This window comes from Desmodus rotundus, chromosome 3 (genome assembly GCF_022682495.2).
Source record: "Desmodus rotundus isolate HL8 chromosome 3, HLdesRot8A.1, whole genome shotgun sequence".
Lineage (NCBI taxonomy): Eukaryota > Metazoa > Chordata > Mammalia > Chiroptera > Phyllostomidae > Desmodus > Desmodus rotundus.
In genome coordinates this window covers 191,300,027-191,320,249 of record NC_071389.1, presented here as the reverse complement: position 1 = coordinate 191,320,249, position 20,223 = coordinate 191,300,027, and the positions used below count along the sequence as shown (strand labels likewise).

The 20,223-nt window shown below is 46.4% G+C and overlaps 1 protein-coding gene across 2 annotated transcripts in view; it reads left to right on the top strand.

The window, feature by feature from the left end:
• Positions 1-3,156: 3,156 nt before the first annotated feature.
• SYN3 (synapsin III) overlaps positions 3,157-20,223 on the top strand; it is a 408,941-nt gene continuing 391,874 nt past the window's right edge. Inside the window, exons 1-2 of one of the 2 annotated variants that reach the window (XM_053922017.2) lie at positions 3,198-3,247; positions 12,589-12,681. The gene's annotated coding sequence lies outside the window, so the exon portion shown is untranslated. Of the gene's footprint in view, positions 3,248-12,588; positions 12,682-20,223 lie in introns of both variants that reach the window. The other variant, XM_045187147.2, reaches the window with a different exon arrangement.

Sequence of the window (20,223 nt, the reverse complement as noted above, 5' to 3'; positions counted from 1 at the left end):
ACTCTGTTCCTTTCCTTACTAGGAAGGCATTTTGAATTTGCAGACCCAGACAAGAATACCCTTTCCATTTCCCCCCAAGCAATGTCCCTGGTGCATATTTGAAAACCTACAATAAAAAAGAAAAAAACTACTGTTATAACTCCAAATAGAATTGGGAGGAATCTTGGAGGAGCTCTGTTCTGACCTCCTGTTTTTACAGGTAAGAGAAACTGATGCTTAGAAATGCTATACTACTTGAGTAGAGGCAGAAGCTAGCCAAATGCTGTGAAAGACTATGCTGGGTTTCCAAGTTGAGATTTCCTTGATCTTTTTATGTGCTACTATTGTCGCCATCTGTGTCTGAACAGAAACTGTGAGGAATTTCTTAAGGGGACCTGAGGTATTATCTAACCCAGAGTTGGAAAGTAGCAGCCAAATGAGCTATTCTTGCCCATATATGAATTTGATTCGGTCCAACAGTCTTGGCCCACACGGTCTTTAAAAAATTTTTTTAATTAGTTGCCAAGATTAAAAAATCTAGAGATTTGACATAATCTGATTTCCTGGCTCTTTAATAAAAATGAGATCATCTGAGAACTCAGGGTGCGTATTTCCATATGGCAAAAATCAGTTGTTGCTGAGTCCACTGCCCTCTGAGGCAAGTGTGCACTCCTTAGTGGGCCACAGCCCCCACCCCTCCCTGTTCTAGCATACCTTGCCAACCTCACTTGCTACAGTACTGCTTGTTCCCAACAGGATTAGAGTTTGTGATCCTTGAGCTAGTCTTATTCCTTCTTAGCTATTGAACTTGGGTCACTTCCTCATATTGACTGAGGTCACTTGCTAAGGATCAGGCAGTAAGTGGAGATGTTGGAAGAGAACTTTGCAAGGGTTCAGTCCTTGCCTCTCCTCTCTTCACCCACTACACACCTTCTCCAGGTGCTCTTATACAGCCCCAGGTCAGGGCACTCCTTAATGCATATCTCTGGCCCCAGGCTCTCGCCTGAGCTCTATCTAAACTTGTGTATCCAACCACCCACTATTGGCGAAAGTCATCAAGAGAACAGGACCAGTGGTTGACCTGAGAGCTGGACTCGGCAATCGGAGGCTCCTCACACCTTCCCTTGTCCTTGGAAAGTGTATTCCACCCACTGTTCCCATATATGGTGCAGTTTCAAAGACGCAACCTGCAGAGAGTAATGTGTTGTTGAGACCATCTGGACTGAGTATGTGACTGAAACCAGTTAAGGCTTCTACATAAACTGTTAAGATTCTGGTGGGTGAGTGCAGAGATCTACTGTGTTTTGGCCGCCCAAGACAAGCCTCATATGTAAGTTCCCTTGCTTATTAAACCTGCCACCTACCAATTTGGAGTGGTATGCCTCTCTCTTCTATCTCTCCTTGCTCTCTGTGTATGGGGCAAGTTTTGAATAGTTCCCCCCCACCACAGCCTTTGCTCTAGGATTCCCCAGGTTGTGAACATACCTTGGACAAGTTGCTTAATCTTTCAGTGTCTTCATTTCCTCATCTGTAATATGGGGATAGTGAGGGTACATTTTCACCATAAGGTTATTATGAGAATTCTATATAGATAAATAGTTAATATATATAAAACAATTTGAAGAGAGCCTGGCACTGTTGTTGTAGGTTGTCTAATAGGTATCTCAAATGTCTACAATTGAGCCTTTAATTTCCCTCTGCCACTAACCTGCTCCTCTCTAGTCTTCCGCATGTTGGTCATAGCACCATCATCCCATGAGCACCTCAAGCCAAACACCCAGGAATCATTCTTCATTCATGCTCTACATCCAACCCCACCCCATCAAGACTTTCCATGATATCCTCAAAATACACTTCAGTTGGTCCACTTTCCCCATCCCTGTTGTCACCACCTTGATCTAACTCCCCATCATCTCTGGACTTCTGAAATAGCTTCCTGGTATGGACTGAATTATGTCCCCCCAAAATGCATATGCTGAAGCCTTCCCCCACAATGTGATGGTATTTGGAGAGGAGGCTTTTGAGGGGTAATTAGGCTTAGATGAGGTCAGGGAGGTGTGGCCCTCCTGATGGGATTAGTGCCCTTTGAAGGAGAGATGCCAGAGCGCTGGCGCTCTCTCTCTCCACCACGTGAGGACACAGGGAAAGGCAGCAGTCTCTAAGCCAGGAAGAGGGCCCTCACCAGAAACTGACAGTGCTGGCACCTTGATCTTGGACTTGTAGCCACCAGAACTGTGAAAAAATAAATGTCTGTTGTTTAAGCCACCCAGTCAGTGGTATTTTGTTATAGCAGCCTGACCAGGCTAAGACACCTTCAAACTGGTCTACCTGCTTCCTTTCTTTCTCTTCCAAAATCCATTCTCCGCACAACAGCCAAAGTGGTCTTTTACCACAGTCCTAGACCCCTCCAAACCCTCCAATGGCTTATTTTCGTACTTAAAACAGAACTGAAGCTCCTCACGTGGCCCAGAGTGATTCAGCCCCGGTCACTGCTCTGGCCTCGCTCACTTTCCCCTTGGTCACCACACTCAGCCATCCTAGTCTCCAGTTCCAGCCTCAGAACCACTTTTATCCTTCTGCTCCGAGTTCAAAGTAGCCTTGGAGACCATCCTATTTATAGCATGTCTGCCCCCTTTCTTATTTATAATCACTCCCTTCCCCATAACTGTTAACAAGCTGACATTATGTTCCTTGTTTGTTTGTTTGCATATGGCCTGCCGCGCTCCACCCCCGCCCCATGCAAACTCCATGAGGGCGACACTTAGCACCCATCCCTGGTGCTAAGTGCCCCGCACACTACCTGAGACCTTTGTGACAGTGTCCTGACTGGTTTCTCAGAGGCTCCTCCTGAGCTCTAGGGAGATCAGGTGACTTTCTCAAAGCCAGCTTCCAAGGCCACTGCACTCTTCGCCCTGCCCAGGGGACGTCTAGACTCTCTTGGGATGGAGATGTTTTACCTCACTTGGCTGCCTGAGCCGGGTGAGAGCTGAGTCTACAAGCAACTTTCCCTGCGTGCAGAAGCCCGGAGCCGGCTGGTGCGCTGAGGCGCTGAGGGGTGCAGGGGCGGGGCCGCTGGGGGGCGGGGCCGTCTGGGGCGTGGCCTGGCTGTCGGAGCCAATGGGGCGCCGCGGCGCGGGGAGGCCGGCCGAGAGGAGACGCTGGCGCGCGGTGGGATGCGGAGGTTGAGCTCCCGGAGTGGGAGAGGATCCGCGGGCGGGCCCAGTGGCCGAGACACCCGCCCGGCTCTGGGTACCTGGCGGCTCCCACGGTAAGCAGAGCGCCGCGGCGAAGTAGACTTTGTGGGGTGTCTGGCAGTGGGGAGCCCCCCTCAACCCCTCAGCCGAGACTACTGGTGGCGTCCTCGCGCCTGGCGGCGTCCCCGGGCGCTCGGGCTGTGTGCCCGCGGGATGCGGGCGCTGAGGGGCCGGGGAGCGAGGCGAGGAGCCGGCACGCCCCGCTTCCTCCCCGGGCTGCTGCTGCGCCGCCCCAGGGCTCGACGCCGGGACAGACCGGTCCTTGTGCAGGGAATGTCTGAAGCGTGGGAGCCGGAGGGGCTCGGGGTAGTGGCTCCTCAGATTACCTTCACCCCGCGCCAGGGCCCAGGGAGGAGCTTGCGGGGAGTCAGGGACCGCAGCGGCGGATTTCTGCTCCGCCTAGGTCCTCAGACCCTCGTGACCTGTTGCCCTGGGGTGAGGGGTCAGATTTGTCATGCCGTTTCCTATGCCCAGTCATCCTGGGACGCAGGGAAAACATCTCAGAGCGGCTGTTTCCCGGGCCAGGCTAGGAGCAGACACTAGCTCTTGATACAGAGCCCCGTGTATTTATTCAGCATTTATGCGGCTCCTATTGTGTGCCAGACCCTGTACTTAAGAAAGCCCTAGCAGCACGGAGAAGGGCGTTGGAGGAGCTCCTGGGACTAAGAAGGACAATAGGAGGAACAATTATAGTGCACCATAATAGAGGGGACTGAGGTGCAGAGGAGGACCGTGAGCAAGCCAGGAAGTCTTCAGAGAGGCGGTGACTATTGAGTGGGCACTGGAGGAGTAGGAGGGTTTGCCAGGCTGAAAGCTGTGTGTTGGGGGGTGGGGTGGGGTTGGGGGCGGCTTGATGGGATGGCAGGAATTCCAGATAGATGTTCTTGTGCAAAGATAAAGAAAGTGAAAAAGCCCACTATCCCGACTTAGAACATCAGATAATCCTACATCAGCGGATCAAGTAGGATGGGGGCATATTGTAGGCAGGAAATGAGCTGTCAACACTGCAGGGAGCGAACGCATGCACAGACCTATAAAGCAGCCTTAGACTATTTAGAATTTTGTCCTGGGACGAAGGAGGGCAGTGGCAGAATTCTGCAGTGATCTAGTCACTCTTGCAGCTCTGTGGAAATGGATGGAGACCAGATGCATAGAAAGCTGGTAAGTTGTAGGTCCTGTTCGGGCTGTGGGTGCAAATACTCTGGCCACTTAAGGCATCCCCATCTGTCCGGGAACCCTGTCCCCTTCTTCTAGCCATGGATGCATTAGGGTGGGAAGGTGGTGTCCATGTGATGATGTCTGCTTCTGCAGGTCATTTTTAATAATTGTTTCTAGAAGCTTTGACCTCAACTTTGTCATTAGGAATGGCCCCTGGAGGAAAGTGAAGGGTACGGCTCCTCCCCTTTTCTGATCTGCTGGCCTTCCCTTCTCCATGGCTCTTCTTTCTGTCTCACAGAGACACAGCCTCAGCTATTAGAGGCTGTAGTAACGAGCAAGGTCTGCTGGGGAGTCAGGCCAGAAAGTCACCTGAGCTATGTGCCCGGGGACGTTATCAACCTTTCTGAACCTCAGTTTTCTGATGTAAAAGGAAATCGTCATCCCCCCCTGCCATAGGTCTGGTTCCCTGGAAACATAATCAGAGACTCTGAGATTTGTGTGTAAGGGATTCCTGGGTAGTGGCCTTACTCTGGGGATGAAGCAGGGGTGGTAATGAGGGAAGGAAGCAAGACCGGGCAGAGGGAGAAGTTGATCTGTGATGGAGTGCAAGAGAGGTTTCCATTGATCCCTTTAGGCATAGGGCCAAGCCTTTGAAGCCCCATATTGACCATCCAGTGGGTGCACTGTCCCCCGGAGGGGGGCACAACTTTGGGTGTCCCTTCAGCAGGACAGTTCCTGAGGAGGAAGAGACTCAGCTGTGAACTGTGAGAAGCCAATACTGCCTGCAGCTGGGGGAGTAAGACGTGCCTTGGTCTCAGGTGGGATTGAGAGCTGTACCAGGGCAGGCATCTGGGAGGATGGGCTTGGAAAGTGAATGAGATGACTATGACAGAAAGGGCTTTGCAGTGTGCCTAATGCAGAGCAGGCATTTTCAAAGTGTTCATTTTTTTTATCTTTTAACTTCATGACTGCATCTGAAAATGGATTTTGGAGTTTGAGTTGAGTAAATCAGCTTTTGTAAAGACAGAATCTTTAATAATAGCCACGACTCTTGCTGCCTGTTATTGAGTGCCTGATTTATCTATGCATTCTCTCCTAGTTATCCAGTAATCTTCCAAGTTAGGTACCTTTATTCTCATTTTACAGTCAACCCAGTTTTCTAAAACCCAACAGAGTAGCTGTCCTTTGCCATAAAATAATGACAACAAATATCAAAACTGTATGATTTATTATGCTTCCTGAAGTGATTTCATTGGTGGACTTATTAATTCTTTTTTTTTTACCCAATTGTTAATTGAATCAATGAGCATCGAATGCCTCCTAAATGGTAGTTGCTGTCCTAGGTGCTGGAAATACAGTACAGTCTATTACAGGAGACAGACATTAAGTGCTATGCTTCTTCAAAAGCAAACATTGAAGGGTGCAACATTGCATTGCATAGCCAGGATGTGGTGAAGAGTAATAGGACCTTTTCCCAGCTGAGTCCTTCTCATCCTCCAGCTCCAATATAACTTCCTTAGAAAGGCCTTCTGGACCATTCTCTGTAAAGCAGGTCCCCTCCCTTTTACTCTCCCTTCATAGCACTTGTCCATCCATTTTTTGGTCCTCCCCACTGGTCTGAAGGCTCCAGGAGTTCATACATGGCTTCATCCCAAGATCCCAGCACAATGCTTAGCACAAATTTCTTGAATGATTGAGATGAATGAAGGGTGAATCTGCTTAACAGAGTGACAGGGGAAGATCAGCCTAAGGAGAGGTATTTACACTGAGATCTGAGGGATGAGGCAGAGAGAACAGCTTGTTCAAGGACCATGAGGTGGAGGAACGGAGCTCAGCATGACTGGGGAGCAGCCTGAGATGAGTTGGGAAGGCCATGCTGAGCTTGGATTTTCCTCAAAGTGCAATGAACAATCATTGAAGGATTTTAAGCCGAGTACTGACCTGGCGTTATAGTATGGATTTTTTTGTTGTCTGTCATGCTTTTAGGAGGCAAGTTCCATGGAGAATGTTTACTGAGAATAGTGCTCAGTAGATATTGCTGAAATGAATGGATGAGATAGTTTCTGCAGTTACCAGCTGAAAATTGGAGTAGAGAGAAGAATGGGATCTTGTCAAAAATTTGGAGTTAGGTGAGAGATGTTGGTGTCCTGGCTTCACGATAGCAGTGGTGTTGGGGAAAAGTAGGATTGGATCTGTATTTTGGATGTAAAATGTACAGGACTTGATACATTAGGTGTGGGGAATACAGTAAAGGGAAAGGTCAAGGATCAGGTTTATATTTTAAGATTAGATGCCAGGTGTCCATCAGTAGATGAACGGATAAACAAAATGTGGTACATACTAACAATAGAATAATAGTCATAAAAAAGGAATGAAGTGCTGATATATGCTACAATGTGAATGAACATTGAAATAATTCTATGTGAAAGAAGCCAGACACAAAAGATCACATAGCATATGGTTCCATTTATATGAATATCCAGAATAAGCAAATCCATAGAAACAGAAAACGGATTGGTGTTTTGTGCTTACCAGTGGTTTGGGGAGAAAGGATAGATGGGGCATGACTACTTAAAGGGTAAGTGGTTTTCTATTGGGGTGATAAAAAATGTTTCAGAGTCTGATAAATGTGGTATTGCACAACATTATGAATGTATTAAATGCCACTGAATTGTGCACTTTAAAATGGTTACTATTTGTTATGTGAATTTCACCTCAATTATAAAAGAAAAAAGATTGGGTAGATGGGAGCACCAATCACAGAGTGGAGGAGCAAGTTGGTTTAGGAACAAGTTGGAACTAGAGGAGAAAATTCAAGTGCTGTCTTGGAGATGCTCAAGGCATTGACATGGGCCCTGGGGGGATGGGGAGTCTCGGCTGGAGATACAAATGGGGGGCATTTAGAAGTCAGTCAACGAAATGAATGAGATCTAGGGAGAGAGAGTGTAGAGGAGTACATTCAAGATTGGATCATTCTTTAATTTAAACCTACGAGGAAGGTGCTGTTGTCCTCATTTTCAGGTCCCCCAAATGAACTTGGCCAAGGTCAGATAACTGATTCATGTAGATTTCCTGGCTTCTGGTCCTTTACCTTTCCCATATCAGCATGATGCCATTTTGAACTTCAGCAAAGACCCTCCCTCCCTCCCTCTTCACCTCCCTGCTGTAGTCCTGGTTGAGTCCTGGTATTCATATGTGGCAGGCACTGTTCTGGGCAGATGTGGACAGAGAGTTAGAAATAGCTCTAACCATATGGAGTTTTCCAGGTAAAAAAGTAGCTGCAGCCAATAAGATACAAGGGCCATTAGAAGCCTGGAGCAGAAGCATCTGTCCCAGGTTTGGGGGTGAGTGGATGCTTCCTAGAAAAAGTGACAACTAAGTTGAAATATGCAGCAGAAAGCAGAAGGACTGAGCCTGAGAATGAGAATGATTCTCTGGAGGGTTCATGCTCCCTGATCACCTGCCCTGGGAATTCACCATTCTCTTCATTCTCCAGTTCTTTGCAGGTCACTGGCGTTTTCCAGCTCATCAAGAGGGTCTATATTTTGTATAGCCCTGGAGGCAATAGATAGAAAAGTGGCTTGATTTGATTTCAGTTGGGAGCAAGCCTTTCAAAGCCAGTCTCCATCTCATGAGCAAGCGATTTACTCTTTCTGAACCTTACTTTTTATACCTATGAAATGGAGCCAAATAACATTCACTGCTCAGTGTAGAAAATAAACAAGATGATACTGTAAAGTACTGGGCACATAATAAATGCTCAGAAAAATATTATCTCGTTTATCTTTTGGAGAGGAAGAGTTTTTTTTTTCCAGTGGTCCCAACATTCTGTACACTATTTATGATATAGATACTCATATTCCCCCTGAAGAATCTGACTTAGATGGTGGGGTAGAACAGTGATAGGTATGTTTAGAAAGCACCCCAAATGATTCTGATATAAGCAAGGTCCAGGAACATTAGTTTAGACCAAATACTTGAGTCATTGCTATTATGAATGTGAAAGAGTTAAGCACCTTGAAGCAGACTGGTGCCTTCTAGGAATTATTAGCCAATGACGGTGCTAACCGATGATGTAATGTCTTTGGCTGGCACTCCATTGGTTAAGTGTATTGTTTCTCTCGCTTGAGCTGTGTGAGGAGCAAAGCTGGAGCACAGGGTTAACAATTCTGTGGCAGCAGATAGAGCTATTTTAGAGCTATTTTTTCCCATTCCTTGTCTGCTAGGTGTGAGTGTATAACACGGCAGCAGATTGTTGTCCCTCTCCTTCCAATAAACGGCTGCATCTTCCTCCTTTCCTCCTCCCAAGCAGAGCACATGTCTCCGTAGTACTACGGAGGAGGGCCAGGAGGGGGAGGTGGGGGAGGAGGAGGAGGGGGATCGCTTAGAGAAGATTGAGCCCTTGCAAAGTTGGGCACTGCAGTCTCTCCATGCCACTGGGGACCCAGCTGCTCTGGCCTTACAGAGGTCCTACTGGATGAATTGCTAAACTGTCACCTGCTTCTGAGTCGCTGTTCAACCCTCAAACCGGGAGGTGAGCCCAGGGGTTGGGAAGAGGGAGTGGGCCTGGCAGACAGGAGCCTGAGGGCTGTTGGAAGGGAATAGCTCCAGACTGAAGGTCAGGCACAGGCTTTATCCCACGGCTGTCCAGGCATACGGTGTGAATTTGGGCATGATGATCTCCCTCTCTGGGTCTGTTTGCTCCAGCACACAATATGAGGCTTGGATTGGGGCTCTCTGAGTTCTGGGAGACACTGGCTGGGAGTCTGTTGACCAGGAGCTATAAACAAGCATACTCTTGGTATAGCTTTTGGTCCAATGCTCCCTGAAGATACATGCTTTGCTCTGGGAATCTGGTACAGAAGGGAATGTAACCCTGGCCCCTCCTTACATTGTCTGGGCTCCCTCTTCAGTGCTCCCACTCAGCAGAGTGGCCCTGGGTAGACTCTGGCCTGAGCTTTCTCCAGAAATACCTGAATGCTCTCAGGGATATTGATCACGTCATTTTGAGGACCTTTGGGTCCCTGACCCTGGAGTTATCCTTGTGCCTCAGTGAATTTGAGCACTTTCCAGTTGTCTCATGCTGGAGCTCTGAGGATTTGGGAGAGGAATTCCTTTTGTATTATGGATAGCACAGTTGTGATGATTTTCTTGTTTGCGTGTGTTGGGCTGTGGATTAATTGCTCCAGGCTGAGATTTCTCACCTTGCTCAGAGAGGTTCCTAATGCAAGCCTGTCTGCCTCAAGGTGTAAACTGAAAAGAGCAGAAGTGGAAGGAGTAAAGGGAGCTGAGTTACTGGAAAAGGTTGCTAGCAAGAGACACTGACCTTCATTTCATAGGTAATTCAAGAAAACCTTGCATTTTATAGACCAGCTATGATGCTATTTCTCTCTTGCAGCCCTCCTAAAAACATAAATAAAATGTTCCGTTATTTTCATTTTTCAGAATTTGGTTATAAGTGGGGAGTTCCCAGTTTCCTTAGGGAGAGAGGAGCCTGTACAGGGTTCTCTCTGTGTGTTGTATGACTGTTGGGATCTGCCACCCTGTGTTCTGAGTCAGGCTTTGCTGCTATAGAACATGTAGGTCCTTGGCAAGTCACCATGCCTTTCCAAGCCTCATCTGTCAATCACTTTTAGAGTACCTTCTAGCTCTGTCTGTCTGTGCTTGGGGTGTGAAAAGCCTTTGGAATTTGAGTCTGTTGATTAAGTGGGTTGGATGGGTAAAGAAAGGAAAAAGGAGACATGCAGCATGTATCCTATGGGTGCTGGGCACTTTAACACATGTTTTAATTGATTTCACCCTCCCAGTAACCCTGGGATTAGGTGGAATTAACCTGAGTCTACAGATGTGAATATCAAGGCTGAAGGAGATTCAGTGACTTATCCAAGATCATCACTTAGTAAATGTGAAGACTGGTATTTAAGCCTGTGCAGGTGAATGTACTGGGCTGGCCACACATGGCTGGATAATGGAAGGGCTGGAGCTGGGATCTTTACCTCCCTTTGCCTCTTGTAGGCTCTTCTTTCTACCAGAAATCACATGCTGATTTTGGGATTGACTAGTTCTACCAGATTATTGTGTTTGATCCAGCTTCCTATCTGGGACAGAAGAAGATTCGGGGACACTGGGTCCAAAAGGGACCTTACAGCCCTTTGGACAGACCCCTCAGTGTATCACTGAGAAAATGAAAGTCCAGGGAAGTCAGATGACTTGTTCCATGTCACTCAATGAGCTGCTAGACCACAGGGATGGAGGCAAAGACTCCTGATCTTAGGTGTTTGAAGTTGTATTATTATTCATGAGTTTTTTTAAAACCTTCATTTGAGAACTTTGGGATCATTTGATTTAGTTATTCTCTCCTTCAGGGCCCTTTGAAGCGCCAAAGGGTTGGAGTAGATTCATTGAACAGCTCCTTACACCTGGCATTTGACAGGTGTCTGAGACATGAAAGGGGGCAGTAAGCAAGCCGACTCTAAGACCTGGTCAGTCTCCTGAAGGAGTCTGCAGATGTAAGCTGTGTTTAATGAGGGTCAAACTCACAGGTCCTCATCTTTCCCAGTGGGTGGACTGAGACCCCAACCCATTCTCCCTGCGTGTACCTGGCACCCAATATATACCACTGTAAGAACGCTTGCCTTATGACATGTCTTCTCTGTTCTTTGTCTTCCCAACCAAGCTTGATGTTTCCAGGGCTCACCTCACCAAACGTGCAACTTCATTAATTGGTGGAGCTGCCTCATGGGGTAGGGGGTGGTGTCACTGTCTTGGATGTGTAGAGGTACACCCAGAAAGAAAACCCATCAAATAATCATTAGCAAGTGCAGTGCAGATACTCTACTTTTTACTTGATCACTGTGATGCTAAGAAAGAATTTTCCTACCACCAGGCTTCAAATATTCAAATGACTGTCATAGGAAAGAGGGATTGTCATTATTCTGCAGGGCGGAAGAGCAAAGCCAGCAGCAACGGGCAGCAGTTGGAGGGGAACAGACAGCAGATAATTAGAGGGAGAGTGTGCTTGGCAGTGGGAGCTGTCTGGGCGGAAAAGTCTACCTTCCACACCCCCGTCGTCAGAAGTGGGCGGCAACCCTTATGGACTGCCACCCTGGCAAAGAGCAGCTCTTGCTAGCCTCTATCATCCCTTCGGGATCTTAGATTTCCTGATTATCCATTGAGAAGAATAGGAGAGGAGGTCTGGGGTCTTGCAGAACTGTGTCTTACTCCTTCTTTAAGTTCCAAAGCTGTCGTACAGGGTGAACATCATCCATAGCCAAAAATACACTTGGAAATACTTTAATTGCCCAAATAATTGCATTTCATATGGTTGTTGGGTATACCACCCTGAACAGAGATTTCTGTGCTAACTAGTGTGCAAAACACTGACCTAGACTAAAAGGAAGAACAAAAGAAAGTCTCTCTGCAGTTGTCTAGGTCTTCATACTCTTCTGTCTGTAAGGTAATTGTAAAATTTCTAACTGGTGTTGAGTGGGGGGTAGAAAGTTCTCAGGTACTCTTGCTTGCTTGCAGGGTTTATGCCATTTTGCTTGGATAAACAGCCTCTGATACCTTCATACATACATCTTAACAGTGTTGAGAATTAAATGACAGAATATTTGTGGAAACCCTGAGCTCAGGGACTGTTACAGAATAGATCCTCAGGACATTTTTTACTGGACAGTAATTAGCATCTTGCTGCAGCTGACTTGTCTATGCTGATCTGAAAAGTTTTAGAGAAGAACCTGGTCACCTGTTCCAGGTTGGCATTTCTCTTCAAGGTCGGCAGGTCCTGTCTGGCTCCTCCGGCCAGTGCTCACCCTCATGCTCCTGAATGTTGTCTCTAAAATCCAAAGTGGAAAACGAATGAGGTGGGAAACTATACAAACCTGAGTTCAAAACACCAGACCTTCTCTATCGTTGTATGACCTTGAGCATGTTACTTAATCTGTGTTTGGTTTTTTTCACTTATGAAAATTGGATCAATAGAATCTGCCTTGAAGGGTGGATGGAAGATTAAATGAGAACCTTTTTACAGGGGTGTCCAACCTGCAGTCGGTGGGCTGCCTATGCGACCCAAAATGGCTATGAATGCAGCCCAACACAAAATCATAAATTTACTTAAAAACTTCTCTTTGCTCATCAGTTTTTGTTAGTGTTTGTGTGTTTCATGTGTGGCCCAAGAGAACTCCTCTTCTTCCAGGGTGGCCCGGAGACGCCAAAAGATTGGACACCCCTGTGAGGGTGTGTGGAACAAACATTTGTGCACTTGGAGAGGCATTGCAGAGAGGTACAGGTAGGGTTTTTTTTCTTTCTTTGTTTTGGTTTTTTGTTTGTTTGTTTTTGATTTTCGTTTTCAGCCTCACTTCAGATTTCTTTGTCCACATCAGGAACACTTCTAGATAGTTCGCTACATGCCCTTAGGAAACCTCACATGCATTACCCTCAGAATGCATTTTCTTGCCGCTTTACCCACTCCCAGCTCATCCTCCTGCCAGTTACCTAACCAAGCACTGAAAAGCAGCACTTAAAAGGAATATGTCAAACTATTTAATCTATTTTTAATGCACCAATATTGAATTAAATATTCTGGGCAGGGGTTGCTTTACTCAGGGACCAAGTGGGCAGATGATTTGAGAGGTGCTACAAATAAGCCAAAGTATGGCTCCAAGTTCAAAGCCTTGGGAATTTCATCATTAAATGTTCATCCCTTGGGTTTACTCATTGATCCGTTTGAGAAATATTTATGAGAGTCTAACCTGTCCCGTGATAGGTGGCATCTTAGGTGCAGGGGACATATCCATGAACGACACAGACAAGACCCCTAGCCTCATGGATCTTATGTTTTGGTGGGGAAATAGAAAATAACCATAAAACAAATATGTTGAGTGGTGTCAATTAGTTATGAGTGTCATGAAGAAAAATGAAATGGTATAAGGGGTGGGAAGATGCCATTATAGAAATTTAGTTAAAGAAGGTCTCTCTGAGGAGTTGATATTTCAGCAGAAGCACAAATGAAGTTTGGGAAGGGCCTTTGGAAATACTGTGAAAAAGAATTCCAAGTTGGGAGGGGACAGAGGGGAGAGGGGTTTACAGGAGCTACTATAAAGGACACATGGACAAAATCAAGGCGGAGGGTGGAGGCGGGGGAGGGAGGTGGGTTTGGCTGGGGTGGGGTGGAGGGATGGGGAGAAAATGCAGACAACTGTAATTGAATAACAATAAAAATTAAAAAAAAAAAAAAAGAATTCCAGGCAGAGGGAACAGTGAATGAGCCTCAAGGTAGGTAGGGAGGCACAAGAAGGAAGATTTTGAGATGTGACTACAGAGGTACCTGAAACCAGGTCTGGTGGGGACTCCTGCACTATGGGGAGAAGTCTGAATTCTACTTTACGTTGGAGGTTTTGAGGAAAGAGTTTACATGGTTTGGCTTATTTGTCTTTTTTTTTTAATGATTTGATTTTTAAGAAGATTTTATTTATTTATTTTTAGAGAGGGGAAAGGAGGGAGAAAGAGAGGGAAAGAATCATCAATATGTGGTTGTCTCTCATGTGCCCCCTCCTGAGGACCTAGCCCACAACCCAGGCATGTGCCCTGGCTGGGAAATGAACCGGCAACCCTTTGGTTTGCAGTCTGGCTCTCAATCCACTGAGCCACACCAGCCAGGGCTGATTTGATTTTTTAAATTGCCATGCAGTAAAACTGGCTTTGTTGTTTAGTTTCATGACTTTTTTTTAAGTCCTCATCCAAGAACATGTTCTTTTATTTTTAGAGAGAGGGGAAGGGGGTAGGAAGAGAGAGAGAGAGAGAGAAAGGAACATCGATGTGAGAGAGAAACATCAATCATTTGCCTCCCATACGTGCCCCCACCGGCGATCAAACCTGCAACCTAGGTATGTGCCCTGACCAGGAATCGAGCTTGCAGCCTTTTGGTGCATGTGACGATGCTCCAATCAACTGAGCCACCTGGCCAGGGCTCGTTCTATAACTTTAAAAAAATGTATAGATTCATGGAACTACCAACACCATAGTGAGGATACAGAATAGTTCCATCATCCAAAAATGTCTCTCGGTGTCCCTTTATTGTCACAAACTCCCCACTTGTAACATATGGCAACCACAACTTGACTTTTCATCACTACTGTTTTGTCTTTTTGAGAATGTCATACCAATGGAATCATACAGTATGCAACCTTCTGAGACTGGTTTCTTTCCTTTAGCATATTATCTTTGAGATCCATTCATGTTGTTATGGATATCAACATTCACATTTATTGCTGGCTAATATTCTACTGTATAGATGTACCACAGTGTGTCTATCCATTCACCCCTTGAAGGACATTTGGGTTGTTTCCAGCTTTTGGTGATTAGGAATAGAGCAGCTATAAACATTTGTGTTTAGATTTTTGTGTAAACATGTTTTTGCTTTTCTAGGGTAAACAGTCAGGAGTTGGATTGCTTGAACCCACAGAAAATTTACATTTAACTCTATAAGACACTGTCAGTCTCTTTTCCGGTGTGGCTATATCATTTTGTGTTCCTATCAGCAATGTATGAAAGTGCCAATTGCTGTTTCCTTGTCAGCACTTGGCATTTTCAGTACTTTTAATTTTAGCCATTTACATAATTTAGTATTATTGTACCATGGTTTTAAATGGCATTTCCCTAATGGCTAATGATAATACTGAATATTTTTTCACATGTGTATTTTCCACCCTTATATCTTCTTTGGTGAAGTGCCTATTCATGTCTAATACCCAATTTTTTAAATCACTTTTTTAAAATTGTTGAGTTTTGAGTGTTTTTATGTCTTCTAGGTACCAGTGCTTTCTTAAATATGTGATTTGTAAATATTTAAATTGTTTTTCTTAAGGAAGTAGCTGACAGCTGTGTGGAAAGGAAGCTATAGTGGGCAGGGGTGGCTGGGGAGAGATTATGGTAGTTGGGACCAAGGTCACTGATGTGGAAGAGGTGAGAAGTGGTCAAATCAAATCTTTTGAGAGTGAAGCCATCTGAACTTGGTGATGGATGGGATGTGGGATGTGAGAGAAAAGAGGAGTCAAGGATGGCAGCACTGATGGAAGGGCTAAGAATGTAAGTGTAATGTAGGCATGGTCTCTGCCCTCAAACAGTCGAGCGAGTGAGAGGAATTTTACTATGAGCAGTTCACCTGGAATGTGACCAGGTGTGCTCTCAATGATCATGTAGAAAGGCTTAGGGGAGCACAGGTGATGGAAAAATTACAAAGGGTAAGGCTTGCAAGGCCAGCTTTCTGGACGGCATCTCTTACACTTTAATACATATATATGTAAAATAAGCAGATGGTTAAAAATGCAGCTGGCTAGGCTCCCACCCCCAAAGTAGGCGGCCTGTAGTTAGCAAGCACCACAAATCACTTGCATGGGCGATTGGTCAACCACACTATGAGAAACCCTTGGCGGAGCTGGGAAGACTTCACGGAAGAGGTGATGTGTGAGGTAAGTGCCCAGGTTTAGCAGGAATGCTGACGTGGAGAAACCTGGAGAAAGGGCAGTCAGGCAGTGGGAAAAGCCAAAGCAGAGGCTTGGAAGAATGATAGAGAATGTCTGGAGCCTAGAGTAAGTATAGGCTGGGTGGTGGGGATGACTACTGACCAAAGAGTACATGTCTGTTTAGTGATGGGTGGGAGTCACATGATTTCCTGTGCTGGACGAATCTAAAGTGATTTCAGCAACTCCTCAGCTCCCCAGTTACTAACAAAGGGCCTGCAGGGGTGACATGTACCAGGCACCCCCAGAGCTGGGTGTGCAGCCTGTCCAACACGCATTCCATCTCATGTGATGAAATGCCTTTGAAGAAAGTTACTGCTTTGGGTTAAAAGTCACTATTTTTATTCTTTCTTGGCTAATTAACAACAACATGGTATATCTTTTGTGAGGTTGAAAGAGCAACATAAAGTGTTAGAATATCATGATGCCCCTAGAAGTTGTTATATGTGGGGCTGTTTGCTCTTATACTAAGTGGCCTTAGATTATTATGTTTTTAGAGTTCTTCTAAATCTGTCTTTCTCCGTTACTTCCCCTGTTTCAAGTGCTAGTGTACTTTTCTCCAGCAAAAATTCCTTCTGAATTACCATGTCTGTTTGGCTGAAGTCAGGAAGGCAAAAATCCAAATACACATGCATTGTTTTCTGAGGAAGAAACAACGGGCTCTGACTAAAGGGCTTTTCTCCGTTTTGTAAGGTTCAGAGAGAGGTGCTGTAGACTGACAGCCTAGAGCAGGGGTGTCAAACTCATTTCCACTGGGGGCGACATCAGTCTTGCAGTTGTCTTCAAAGGGCGAAAATAATTTTGGGGCTGTATAAATGTAACTACTCCTTAACTGCTAAGGAGTTGAAATTCCATTCGGCCCTTTGAAGGCAACCGCAAGGCTGATGTGGCCCCCGGTAAAAATGAGTTTGACACTCCTGGCCTAGAGCCTTTTCCCCCTTATTTCAAGATTCTCAACTGTATCGGTGTCTTAGTAGGCTCGGGCTATTCTCAGACTGCGTGCTTTAACAACAGACATGTATTTCTCACAGTCCCGGAGGCTGGGAAGTCCAAAATCAGGGTTCTGGGGACCCTCTTCATGGTTTGCTGAGGCCATCTCTTTACATTGTCTTCATGTGATGAAGACCAGGGAGAGAGGAAGCAAGCGCTTTCTTGTGTCTCATCTTCTAAGGGCACTAATCCCATCATGAGGGCTCCACTCTGCTGACCTAATTATCTCCAAAGGCCCCACCCAAAAACCATCATGTTGGGGGTGGCAGCTTCAATGTATGAATCCATGTGGATGGGACACATTCAGTCCACAGCAGTTGGGTAGTTGAGTTTGCTTGTAAGGGACCCCCGGACAGTGCAGACAGACTATAACATGTTCTGAAGTCTCCTTCGGCAGAGGGGGAGGGGGAGTTCTGGGGAGGCTTCCTGAGCGACAACTACCTGGGCTAAGTTTTGAAAAATGAATGGAGTTCATTAATCAGATGGGATGGGGAGGGGCTTAGAGGCGAATAAAATAGGATGGCATTCCAGGAAGCAGGAACATCATGTGCAGAGGCATGAGGCTACAGGGCAGGCAAGCAGATAAGTATAAGAGAACACAGTGGTGGCAGTGGGGAACACAGGTCAGAAAGGGTCTCTGTGCTGCATAAAAGGCCATGGAGGCCCATCAAGGAGCAACTGCTGTGGTTAAGTGGGGTAGTGACATGGTCAGGTTTCCCTTTTTTAAAAAAGCATGTCTCTGACGGTCTGTGCTGTGAAAATGGATTTGGAAGAGACCTCATTGGAAGCAGGGAGACCAGGAAGGAGGCTTTTGCAGTGGAGCTTGAAAGAGATGGTGCGTGTCTGAACTAGAGGTGGAAAGAAATGACACAAGTGTTGAAACATCCCTTCATTCGTCCCCATGCCCAGAACAAACGCTTTTTCTCTGGTATGGGGCTGTACGGAGGTGAATTTGATATGCTCCCATCCTCAGAGAGTTCATAATGTTGGGACATCTAAGAAACCCTCAGCAATACATGAGATGGATTTACTTGGTTTTTGGATTCACAAATATCTTTTGAACACTTACTATGTGCCTCTCTTTCGGGTGGGCGCTGGAGATAGGACAGTAGAAAAAGAAACAGAAATCCCTGTCCTCACAGGGATCACATTCAAGTTGGAGGAAGCACAGGAATGATACACTGCAGAAGTAAAATGTATAATATGTTAGAAGGTAATGGGTGTTACAGAGAAAACTAAAGAGAAGGGATGTTGGGAGAGGGGTGGCAATTTTTTAAAAGGTGACATTTGAATAAAGAGCAAAAGGAGGCAAGGGAATGCTTTCATAAATATAGAAATATAGAGGCCAAAACACCTGCCTGGAAGTATGGGGAGTAGCAGCTTTGAGCCTGGGCTTTGGGGTAGGGCCAACCTCAGTTTGATTCCTGGCTCCAGGCCATACTGGCTGGGTGATGAGTCACCTCACCTCCTTGAACATGGATTATTTTATCCATAAAATGGTGTTGGTGATGCCCATCTTCCAGGATTGCCATGAGGCTGGAAAGAGACCTTCACTGCTCAGCACCAAGCCTGGAGCACTGAAAATGCTCACTGTATGGTACCTATCTGTGATGTTGAGGATGACTCTGGAGGGGCATCACCCAGGCTTCTTGGGAACGGGGCCCTGCAAGGTGAACTCCAGAGGCCTCGAGGCAGGATTTCCTGACCAGGGCTTTCTGCTCTACTGTTGCAGCCCCTGCAGAACAGAGTCGGGGGTCTTGGGGCAGAGGCAGAAGACCCAGAACAGCCCCAGGACTCCCTCCAGCAGCTCAGGGGTCCTGCCCTACCTTGGCTGAGTTCTAACCTGACTGCCAGGCAGGATTCCTAACTTGCCTTTTCTGTGAGATGAGAGGACTGGCCGCCTGGGGTCCTGTGACACGGCTGTGGGACCACTGGGTTCCCCCCTCTATTCCTTCTTCAGTAAAGGAAGTGCTGCAGCGTGGTGGGACAGGGCACGATATCATGCCCCATTCCATGGCCCCGGAAAGTCTCCTTGTTATCTTGAGAAGAATTCTGCCCCCAGGCAGGTCTAAACCCTCTGGGAAAAGATGTGAGAAAAAGATTTTTATGATTTAAAAAAAAAGTGGAGGTGAAACCATCTGTGGGTGTGAAGGCAAGTTCGGCTTTTGTTCAGCAGTGAGACCAGTGAGCGCAGCAGAAAAGGCTGTTTTCTGCAGGGGCCGGAGGAGGCAGCTGCTGCTGGGGAGACATCTCTGTCCCGGCCGTGAAAAAGCCCTTTCTGCCCACGAGTGACAGCAGAGTGGGCTGTACTCTGGAAGGAGCCAGTAGTGGCTGGCTGGGGGGTCTTTGGGTGGAAATCGGATGCCAGGATGTGAAAACTCTGCTTCCCGCAGGCACTTCCCTGTGCCTGTCACATGTCCTCAACCATTAGGTATCATAGTGCCTGGCCCAAGGGCGCATTACAGCTGCTTGGCTAAGGCCAGCAGCCTCCCCAGGCTCTGGAGGTGGCTGCAAGGGGAGGAGTCGGGAGGCAGCTGCCACTGCTGAGAGGGGCTGTGAGTGTGGGGTGGTCTTTTAATCTATTCCTTTTTTTTCCATTTTGTTTTCATTATTTTTTCTTGCCTTTATTCAGTTTCGTTCTTTTATTCATTCGCTCCATTCTTTTTCTTTTCTTCCTTCCATCCTAATTTTCTTCTTTCTTTTTCTCCACCCCCCTTCCTTCTTTTCATCTACTCATTTATTTAATTCAGTATCAGTCCCTCAAGCATTTTCCCAGCCCTGCACTAGCCTGCAGTTACAGATAAAGTACAAATAATGCCTTTCCTTCAGCTCCCCAGCTCATTTACTCCTTCAGAGTGAAGAGAGATGAGAAACAAACAGGCAAAACTTACAGACTCTGCAGTCAGATCCACCTGGTTAGGGTTTTGGTTGCTTCCTTGCTGTGTTACCCTGGGCAAGTTACTGAACCTTTCTGAGCCCCAGATGCTTGGGCTCTAAAATCAGGATAATAGGACCTTTCTCATAAGATTGCTAGGAGTACAGGAGAGAGTGAGAGTGCAGGTAAGGTGCTTAGCCCAGTGCTTGGCAAGTGGTAAGAGCTCAATCCATGTTGTTGTTATTAATATAGTCTGACAAATATCATCAGAAATCAGTATAAAGAAAGGCAGAGAAAGAAACCACTTTTCTGTATCTAGAGATTTGCACCTGAGTTCTTCAGGTCCAAACCCCTCATTTTACAAGTGAGAGAAGCAGCAAAGGGGTAGAGAGGTGGTAGGATGACTTGTGGGGGTGGGGGGTGGGATGCTGATAGTACGGGGTGA